This window comes from Oryzias melastigma, linkage group LG8, assembly GCF_002922805.2.
Source record: "Oryzias melastigma strain HK-1 linkage group LG8, ASM292280v2, whole genome shotgun sequence".
In the NCBI taxonomy this organism is placed as follows: domain Eukaryota; kingdom Metazoa; phylum Chordata; class Actinopteri; order Beloniformes; family Adrianichthyidae; genus Oryzias; species Oryzias melastigma.
The window spans coordinates 7,732,674-7,744,109 of NC_050519.1; the positions used below are offsets into that span (position 1 = coordinate 7,732,674).

Here is an 11,436-nt window from a genome sequence, read left to right on the forward strand (position 1 = left end):
TATTTTTGTGAACTGATTATTGATCTGTTAGGCTTAAATCGATTCAAATCGATTTTATCAACCCAGCCCTACTAATGACTTTATCTTACAATGACTTTTAAAGTTATAAAACTGATGTTTTTATGTATTTTCCTGGAGCTCGTAGTTCCAGGCTATTGTAGATGAACTCCTCGTAAAAGAAAGAAAAAAGATGGGATCCGGACAAAAACATGCTTTAAACTTCATTGAAAATTACAAAAGAACATGTTAGATTTTTTTATTTCAAAACTGTGTTTTGTTTTGTTTTTTCTCATTTTAGTACCATTTTCACCAGCGGGTTGATGTCCCTCAGGGAAAAACTCAGGAAAGACGTAGAGGTAGGGGAGGAATTTGGATTCTGCCTAAAAAATGGCTACGATATGATTGAGATTATGATTTTCCTCTATGATGCAATTAAGTTACAGGAGAGTGTAGTTTGATTAGTTATGCTGAGAATGGGTTCTCGTATAAATGATAAACACAGATATGTGGATGTATGTTTTTTTTTTATGTTACAATCCAATAGGGCTGCCACGATTAGTCGACTAATCGACGACTAATCGACTATTAAAATAGTCGATGACTAATTTAATAGTCGATTAGTCGTTATTTTATATTATATGGAGTCAGAATTTAGTAAAATTGAAAGTTATTATGATATTCTGCTAGCTTCTTGGACTATTTTGGCATTTATTAAGTTTTTTAGGCTATTTTGGAGTTTTAATTTTAGCTACATGCTAGCTGTTTTTGCTAACAGGCTTTTTTAAGATGTTTTAGGCTGTTTCGCAATTTAGCTAATATTTAAGCAACATGTTTGCTGTTTTGGCTAATTCAAGCTTTTTTCGTTTTTTAGGCTATTTTTGTGTTTAGCTACATGCTAGCTTTTTTATCTAACTTCGGCTTGTTTTAGTTTTTAGGATATTTTGGAATTTAGCTAATATTTAAGCTACATGTTAGCTGTTTTGTCTAATTCGGGCTTTTTTGTTTTTTAGGCTATTTTGTGTTCAGCTACATGCTAGCTGTTTTGGCTAACTTAAGCTTTTTTTTTGTTTTTTATTTAGGCCATTTTGGAGTTCAGCTAGTATTTCAGATACATGCTAGCGGTTTTGGCTAACCTAGGTTCTTTTTAGGCTAATTTGGCCTTTAACTAATATTTTAGCAGGCTATCAGCATCTTCAGCCATTGTCACCAGCATCTTTTGCAACCAAATTCAGCTTACATTCTATCTACAATAATGCTAATGTAAATATATATAGTTTTTAGTTAGTTTAAAGCTAATTATGCCTAAGATGTGTGTTCTACATCCACTTGTGTATGACGCGATTAGTCGACTAATCGTAAAAAATAATCGGTGATTAGTCGACTTTTAAAATAATCGTTTGTGGCAGCTCTACAATCCAAAGAGGGTGCTGAAATGTCTTCAGTTTGTCAACTCAAATTAAAGTCATCGCATTAATTAGTAAAAAAGAAATTATGGAAAATAAACAGAAACTGGAATCATTATAGCTGAAGTTGGTCTAAACTTTTACAGCACACATATTTTTTTTCAGCTCTTTTTAGAGATTTTATTTTATACTAAATCTACACTTTTTTGTGGTTTGTGTCAGGACTCTTACAATAAAATTTCCTGTAGTCACCTCATCCAAACAAACTTTATGAAAAAAATGGAAGGAGTTTATTTCCTCTCATTAAAAATGCTTTAAAAGGATGCCTGAAAGCGCAGAAGAGGAATCGCATGATGCACTAAGCTTGATGATAAAGGAGAAAAATGTTCTCAATAACATTTTTAAGATCTCCGACATGGTAGGAGGTTGTCCTCCAGTCAGATGACTGCTGCTCCCCAGATACTTCAGGTGCTGAGGTATCCTTGGGCAAAACACTGAACCTAATGATGTCATGTCGTGTCCACTCGTGTGTTATTATTAAAACAAATGCTACCATGTACAATGTGCACAAATATGTCATAAAAACTGTTTATGAGACAAGAAAAAAAATGTTTGATCAAAATTTAATTACATGCAGATTTATACATGGAGGCTTTAGCATTTTTTTTAAGAATGGAAATAAAATATCAATACTAAATTACTAAAAATAATTTAAAACAATGACAGCTAATACAATGTAGTTTATATATATATAAAACTGTGACCACAAAGCATAAACTGAATCTTAAGAAAGTAAGAAGACTTATCTGACAACAATTTTTCTCTTTAAAATAAGAATAGACCCCTTTCACAACGTCAGACAAAATGGCGACAAGACCCAAAACATGAATATTGACTTCTGGTTTACAGGTTTAGAACGACAAAGCTGACATAAATGCTAAAATGTAACAAATTTCAAGAGAAAATTATATAATATTTATTCGATGAATATCCTGTCGAACTTTCATTTCCTCTCCTGGATCGTTCACAAATCTGAATACAAATTTGAATAATCCTTCAATATTGGAGGTTTTATTGAAAAAAAATCAACCTTTTTTTCTAACAGATGTTATTCTAATGGGTTATATTTTTGCTTGATGTCATTCACTATTTATTCGCATTCTAAGTGTGATCAAGCACAAAAACTGATGGAAATTCATGTTGGCCACACGTAATAGACGCAGCCAAGAGGGACATTGCTGCATGTTGGCCGCGAGTATTTCGTTGTTGTAATAAGAGGTATTTGTTGTGTTACGGGATATTTTTGGGGTAATTTAAACAAAAGCAATGCTTACCAAAGGGCAGAGTGAATATTTTAAGTGCTGCTATGAAGCCACGTATTTTTAGGTTTCAAAATAAGAGCGGTATTCGCAATTTAAGTGCGCTGAACAAAAGTTCAGCTCTGCCTGTACGCATTTAGAAAATGACGTGCGAAGAATCATTTCCTTATATATACTTTTGATGGTTTCAAATTATTTTTATTCTTGTTTAACTTTATTATACCGGAGGGATCAGACACAGTTATGAAAAAAGAAACAGAGGGGAGCGACGTCAGAAAACAACGCAACTGTTTTTAGTTTTTCTTTATTGCTAGCAGTAGCATTAGCATAAATTAGAAGAAGGAAATCTTAATTACCTTTGCATCAAACAAGCAGTATTCAATGAAGTACCTGTAACCTTCATCTAACTTTGACCGGGTTGTTAAAGAGAAATGATCCCCGACGATCTACGAGAGGAAAACGACTAAAACCAGGTAGAACATTTCTAAAATAAGTATTGAACACATTTCAGTTACACTTAGTTGGGTTACCTTTCATTATTTAAGTAAAATTGCTTTTAACAGCGTTCAGCTGTCAGGTTTGTTGTTCTAAACATGAAAACTGGAAGTCCATTTGCACACTCGCCATTTTGTGTGACATCACGTGAAAAGAGTCTATTCTTGATAAAATCTTTTTTTTTTTTTACCTTTTAAAGTCATTTTTTCATATTGTAAGAATGTTTTGCTTATTTCTAAGGGACCTGTTAGATGTTATCAACTTCTCACTTTTTGTTTTAGTCACCATCAAGGAAGCTGAAAGAGTAATTCTTTTTTTTTTAAAGTTCAGCCAAGGTATCAAACAGAGAAACAATTTAAAAACCTGAATATCTTCACTTTCTGATTAGACGCAAGCTCCTGCAATTTCACTGAACCTGCCATTCAGTATGGATATTGTTCAGTTTAAAGCACAGAGCCAGAAGGCTCTTTCATTTATAACCCAGGCAGGGCCTCATTCAGACCATGGATCCAGCCAGCCTTTTTCCACAGCAGAGATACCTATTAACCTTTTATATTACTGAGTGTATATATAAGAGTTGGAGTCCCAGAAATCATTAATAAGTTGCACTCTGGTGGCAGATCTAAGACCCTGCAATCATGCGTGTGCACACAGGCCGACGTCATCAGGCTCCCTCATCTGCATACAATCAAATGGTGCAGTGAGCCATTAAGGAGGGAGCGTGGTGAAGAAGTCTCTAGTGTTTTGACGAAAAAAAAAAAGGAAAAAAGGCAGGATGAGTGAGCGTTGGTGCTAAGTTCTCTTTTATTTTTGTCAGGATCCAAATTACTGGAAAAAGGGGAGAAAATAAATAAATAAAGCTTCGCTTTTAAAATCAAAGTAAGATAATTTCCTCATAAAAGAGAAAGAGACTCATTATTCTGATGAGAAACAGCTGGTGTTCCTCTAATTAGGTGGTGAATTTACATTATTAGTAAATTTGCTGCTGGCAGTAGTTTTTTTTTTACTATTTTTTTATGTGCACAAGTTAAAAAAGTAGATTGGGTCTTGACAAGATTCTGAACCATTCTGAACAACAAACAGATATAGTTTTGGCAAGTTTTTAAATTCAGCATAACGTGTTTGCAAAAAAAAAAAAAAAAAAAACTGGCACATCAACGTGACAGATGGAGTTAAAAAATATGACATACGACTGCTCTTTTCACAAACTCCAGACAGTTTTTTTTTTTTTTTTTTTAAATCAATAAATCATCAAAGTTTTCTTGCACAGATGGCATTTTCCTTCCACTCAAAAAGAAGATGAATATCTAAAGTGAAACCCAAAAGTTTAATGTCATCACGTGCATCAATACTTCACTGGTGTGGAGGGATGGCTCCTTTGCTAATAGTACAGTAATATGGACGCAAGTGATCATCGCAGAGGCTAAAATGACTTCACTGTAAGAATCTTTACATTTAAAATTCAAATAGACATCTTTACTCTGGGAGGAGGTCACAAACTTAGAAGTGCACTGAATGGAAAGACATTTAAAATGATAATTCTATCTTTCAGCGTTGTTGTCATTCAGAGTCGTCTTTATGATAAACTCTGCTCAATTAGCATTCACCCTGTGCAACGCAGCGATAAGCACATTTCTCCACATGTTTAATATGTCAGAATGGGATTGTCACAGCTCATTGTGATGTCTTATCAGATGCTCAGTGAGCAGAAAAATGTTGGTCTTTGGAGTGTTTGTGTTTGACCTTTCAAAGCTGGAAACAAGAGCAGAGGGTAAATGTTGATAAAAACAAACATTGTACCACCTCTTGTGAGTTTTGATTCAAAAGTTTTCAAAATGGAAAATGTGACTTTTAGTTCCTTTGAGAATTACATATATTTATATATATAAGTAGAATGTAAAACAACAGCATATCACAAGCTTGTGCACACACATGTAGCAGAAAGTATTTCCTGAGGAATACATATCACATTTCTTTTTTGGCTCTTGTGTTCGGTTTAGCTGTCTTGGGTAGGAACAAGGTCGTTTGTTGGAAAATGCTTACCTCGAATTTTACATTCCATCAGGGGATTTAGAGGCATATAAGCCTTAGCACACATAAACGGTGTGACTGCGCTTCCTGAAAACAGACATTGTATATTCCTGAAAGTAAAATAGAACTACTATCTGTTAGCTTTTATAAAATAGATGTTTAATGCAACAAGAGTTCTTGCCGTTTTCCTTTCGGGCCAACCGACAAATGCAAAATTCCCTTGGTTTTAAATTGTGGCTGGTCCTCCAGTGATGATCTTTCCTTCAGTACCAAGTCCTTTGCTCTCCATTGCCCGAGGCCTTCACTGACCACATTATCAGTTGAGGCCATGTGCTTGATCTGTTCATTGATCCGGGATGTTTCATTCTGGATAGTGGCTCCTGTGCTAGCTGGTCCTCGGCCTCCTTCCCTCTGGCTAGCATACAGGGTGGTGGATTTGGAATGGAACCCTCCATGTATGGGGAGGAACTTTTGTGTCCTAACATCTGTGGAGTGTAAAATCTTTAGCCCTCATTTAGATTTTTTTTTTTTAAGTAAAGGTCAATTCGATTAACAACTTTCCTTACATCTATCTAATTGGATATATACACATATGTGATATATTTGGCCATTTTTATTTAGTTTTAAATACTCAGTTGACACAATCAGAGCTGTGTTCTGGTTTGTCTTTTTTTTTTAGTGAAAGACAACAGGGAAGGAACTGAAAGCGAAAATCTGCAGAAACTTTTACAAGTAAACTGAAATGTATAACTTGTTAGGTAATAGGGGTCGTGGACCCAAAATGGAGAACAACAGTGAGTTAGAGGGTAGTTGGTTTATTGTGATATAGTAAGAGATGAGCAGAGGTTGTGGATGGGAGTTCTCAGGATGGTTGTAGAGCGATGGAGATGAAATAACAGCAGAAGTTAGAGATGGTAGAAAGCAAGAGGTAAGAGGTCTAAGGTCAAACGTGGCTTGGCAGTATCTTTTGGTCGGTGTGCTCTACCGGAGTGGAACAGACGAACCAACATTGGCTGGCGGGTGTGGGTGTCCTTATAAAAGGTTGTCTGATGAGGTGATGATGAGCAGGTGTTCAGTATCCAATCCTTAGCTAGGTGATAACTGTCATAATTATGAAGCCTTCCCTCAAAAACCAAGTGGAATTTAGACAAATATGAGTTACTCCAGGCCAGTAGGTGGCGGTAATGCACCTTTAAGCTGGTTGCCAGCCGCCTTAAAAAACAGAAGAAGAAGAAGAAAAAATGAGTCAAAACTACACTGAACAGTGACAAAAAAATACTACAACATGAAAATATGACCAAATTCTTACAGTTTGTAAGGATTGTGTCATATCATCTTGGCTCTTATAAAGGTCTATTTTCATGTTTGTTTCTTCTCCTGTCATTTCTAATCTGGATTAATCTGGTAACTATTCACAGCTGTTTCCATTTAAGTCATTAACATCAGTGGATTTAAGTGTCTGGTTTTCAGGGCAGCTTTTTCTTTGTTCATTTACTTTGTAGATTTGTCTTGTCAAAGTGTATCATATGCTGTAAATGTTCAGGTTTCTTTCTACCACATTTTCAGTTTCTTGTATTTAGATTCCTTTTACACCAGCAGTTCCTGACACAAAAACATTGAAAAATATGGATCTAAACAGAAATCAACTGTTGTGATAAGAACAAAAAGAAAAAAAAAGTTTTTAATAAGAAAATAACAAAGAAACTTTGTTAGAAATAATTATAAAAGCAAATAATATAGTGACAAATTGTAAATTGACTTAATTATGTTTTTTTTTTAAATGCAGGTTATTGAGATAAAGATTTTTTTTTGTTATTGGTGCAGTTTAGTTTGCTTCTACTTTCCTGAAGAATTAAAATTTGCCCTTTTTTAATGTTCATACTTCATGTAGTCGTTGTGTTTCATTATTTACAGTGTTAGGCATGTTAAATTACCTCTCCACTGAAAAGTACTAAGCACATTTTACTGCCACAAACAAGCTTTATCACTTCTGCAGGGATTTTCAGTGTGAAAGCAGCATGTTCAAACACCCTGTGAACACAGCAGCATGTATGTAACTAAGAGACACGTGTATTTATTAACTGCACTATAAATTAATCTCTGATGGGTCTAAATTGTGCCTGTATTCTTTTAACGCTTTCGTTTCTTTTCTCGTGTCTATTGACTGTTCCCTGTGTGTCGGGTCCCTGGTGAGGAAAGACGTTGAAATGTTATTCAAATTAACACACAGCTGCTAAAATATGTATGCCTGTTCAACTGTTAGATTCATTAGTGCTGTTAAGTGACATTAATGATTTCGGTCTCTGGCAGTTAAATTCTTAATGCTGTGTTTTAAAGCGCAGAAAAGCCTGCAGGCGGAATGATGAGATTCCTGCCTGCTGATGCACTACCTGTGATGTGGAGGGTTTTGTGGGTATCGAACGGCGAATAATGGAAGCAAATTTGCATTGTTCGTTTCTGGTGATACAGCTCCTTCTATTGAATTTGGTAAAGAAAGGAGCTATCCTTGGACATTTATTTACAAAAAAAAAGACAGTCAGATTAAAAAAAAAAAGTCAGACTACCACAAACATCTTTTATTTATTCAAGAAGTTTGTTAAATAAAATTTGCAATTCAATTAATTACAACTTTTAGAAACTAGAAGCAGATGTATTTTTTTTTTCTTTTTTCAAAGACTTTTATAGTTTATGCTTGAAAGATAATTTCTTTAGGCCTCGTGATTTTCAACACATCAATACCGAACAATTTGGCTGTATTAGAATCCCCTAATTACTAAAAAACTACACAGTGCGGGACTATCGAGTGCCTTAATTTTAAAACCAATTTGGACACCATTCTCACTACTTTTTCCCGAAATAAAAACTGAATAAGTTTACACATTTTATAAAGAGCAGCAAATGGCTCAAAAACATTGGAAATGTAGCACGGGAAACCAGGACTCATTTCCCATTGGCTGCAATGGGATTAAAGGGTAACCAAACAGTAATTCAACTTTTTGGGGCTTTTAACCTGTACAAAATGAGCTTTAAAAAATGCTGACTGTTGATTCTATGCAAATGTTTGACAATTTCAAATAAACGTATTTTAAGGGACCAAGTGTGCAGATTGCCGCGGCAACCGGGCGGGATATGCCAAAAGATGAACAACATTTTATGAAGACAATTTCAGAATCCATTGCGTTCTTATAATGAAAATGTGGATAGTTTATAAAGAAAAAAAAAAAAGTAAATGCATTTTTTTAAATGAAAGAATGTTCAAATGCAATGAATTGTGGTCTAAATTGGCTCATCTAGTGAGCCTCGATGCACACTGGTTTCTTGGTTTCTTAAAGAGACTTTAGGAACATTTCCAAAAGTTTTTGAAATTACAGATTTGGAGAGTATAACAAAATGACAAATGCACTAAAGTGCACCAAGTGAAAAGATTTCGATATAACCTTTGTATTAAGATTTTTAAATTGTCCTCATCTTGAAACATCTCATCCACACTCCCCAACACCAAGCTGACTCAAAATTTCCATTTTACCAGGAAAAATGGGCCACGGTATTTAGGTTTTCTTGAAATCCTTCTTGGACTTATCAAATTCACCGACCTCATCCTTCATTACACACTTCACTTCATCACTTCACTCTCCCTCCCCTCCACTCTGGCCTCTTTGATCAACTCTGCTCCCATCTGGTCAAAGGCCTTTCAGCTTTTCAGAGCCCAAGCTTTCACTCGTCTGTCCCCAGGACATTTTAAATCACTATCATTTGGAACGCATGCATTGTCTCCTACTTGGCAGATTTTTTTTCTACAGTCTTTTTTGCACCAAATGATTTCAAGGCTTCACTAAGTAGAGTTCTCTAAGGTGAAGGCTCTTTTAAAGTAACAGTCCATTATGCCATCATTTCAATTACCTCACAAAAATATGCCACTTTAGTTTAACTTTGGTTAAATTTAACCAAAAAACACAGGTTGGTTATTATTTAATTAGAGAAAGGCAAATTAGCATTTTACAACCATTCAAATATTTTTAAGAAGCACTTTGTCTTTAGCACTTTCCGTGTCTTCCTTGTCTGCAGAAGATTTTCAACATAAATTATGTGCCATTAAAGAAACATTTTGTAACGCCGACACCCAACATTGCTTAGCGGCCCAAATTCAAAGCACTTCAAAGCATTGTTTCTACACCCCCCACCACCACCCTCCTCTCCAGACTCAAAGTGCATGCAGGTTTCCGGGTCACGGATATTAAAGTTTCAGGATGTGCCTTCATCAATCTGTGTAATCTTATACAGTAATAATATTCCACTCATGAAGCAGCAAACTTTACCACAAAATGCAACCCAAACAGGCAAGATAACCGTGGAGGCTTTGTTATTGTTTTTTATCCCCTACAGGAGGTTTAAAAGAAAAAAAAAAAAAAACTTTTTGCTCTTCCAATAGGCTGTAAGATTATTTAGAGGTTACTTAGATTTTCCCCTGCACACAGCAAAGAAAACCCCTGCCTGGGTTAAGTTTGAGACAGGAGATGTGAACACTTTCAGCTACTATGTTTGTGACTTTGGCAGTGATGTAAACCTAAATAACAAATCTGTTCTGCATTTTTTCTTGTATTAAATTTTACTCGAACTCTTCAAAATAAGAGTAGATTTAGGTTGTTATACTTGTATTTTTGTTTTAATAATTTTAATATATATATATTATATTTATATTTACAATTATAAGCAGTTTGAAAATCCACATATTTAAACCTGCTTTCTAGTATCTGCAGATAAATTGTAGTTTGCTCTAAAATACATATTTACATAGTTGGAAAACCTATTTATTTATGTACAGTAGAGCACATGTCAAAGTTAATTATATCTGGCCCTCCGGATCATTTTATTTTATTTTAATCGATGACCCGATGTTATCTTGCGCTTATTACTAACTTGTATAATTTTGACAAAATATACTTTAAAATATTGATAGTTTTTTAAGGTTTAATAAGGTTTTTTAATGATTTATTCTGGAATAATTTTCCTGCCTTTTTATTATTCATAGTTATATGAAAAAGTTATAGTTCTAAAAATTTACTTTCTGCTAGCTTTTTGAACTATTTTGTCATTTACTAAGATTCTTTAGGCTATTTTTGAGTTTAGCTAATATTTAGCTACATGCTAGCTGTTTTGGCTAAATTAGGCTTTATTTCATTTTTTAAGGATACTTTGAAGTCTACCTGTTCTTTCAGCTACACGCTAACTGTTTTGGCTAACTTACGTTTTTTTTTTTTTTAGCCTTAGGCTAATTTGGTTTATAGCTAATATTTTAGCTGGCTATCAGCTTTAGCATTTTCAGCTAGCAATTTCGGCATCTTCAGCTATCAGCACTAGCAACTTTGGCGGGCAAATTCAACCTACCGCAATCACACTAGCATTATTGCAGGTAATGATATATCTCTAGTTCATAATTATGTTAAAAAGTTACGGTTTTAAACTTTTAAAAAATTTAGTGTTCCATCAATTTTTATCCTGTTACCTCTGTTACCCTGTTCCTCTTACCCGCGACCTAAGATGTATTTTGGATTTTTGCCCCTTGTGTGAATCAGGATAGTTTCAAACACATTGATTTCTTTCAAACACACAATGTATTTATTAATTTAATGTCTTTTTAAATAATACTTTCTTTCACATGGCACTTTTGCCCCCAAACTAAATCTTTAAATGTAAGGTTTTCCCAAAAAAATGAATATTTTACCGAGTCTTTCACAGATTGCTCAACTCAATATTTAACGAAATCCTAAATGAAGGAGTAAAAAACTAAATATTTAATTTAAATTTAAATGAAGAAATTTCCAAACTAAATATTTTACCAGCTAGAAATGTAAGATGTTGCCCCCTCCACCACCGCCACCACCAGGTTCTGTGCACTCACAGCCATCTGCTATAACATTTCACTCCATAAAACAAGTGGAATTTACACTGAAGGGTAGACTAGATACAAGACGGATCAAGCATTCATAAAGCAATTCAGATAAAAGAAGATCTCATTTTACATCCCTCCACATTCGAAAGAAATGCAGTTTAAAAACAAGTCATTCTTTTTTTTCCAGGTCTTTGATTCATGTAGGAGCTTTTGCAGTGAAGTCAATTTTGACCTGAAAGAAATAGGCTGCATCCTTTCACTCAATAACACGCCGCTTTGAGATTTGAAGCTGCCTCAG

General features: G+C 34.5%; 1 protein-coding gene across 1 annotated transcript in view; it reads left to right on the forward strand.

The window, feature by feature from the left end:
* The first annotated feature begins 298 nt into the window (after positions 1-298).
* Positions 299-11,436, forward strand: part of psmg3 (proteasome (prosome, macropain) assembly chaperone 3) — a 44,791-nt gene continuing 33,653 nt past the window's right edge. Inside the window, exon 1 of the mRNA XM_036213192.1 lies at positions 299-356. The gene's annotated coding sequence lies outside the window, so the exon portion shown is untranslated. The remainder of the gene's footprint in view (positions 357-11,436) is intronic.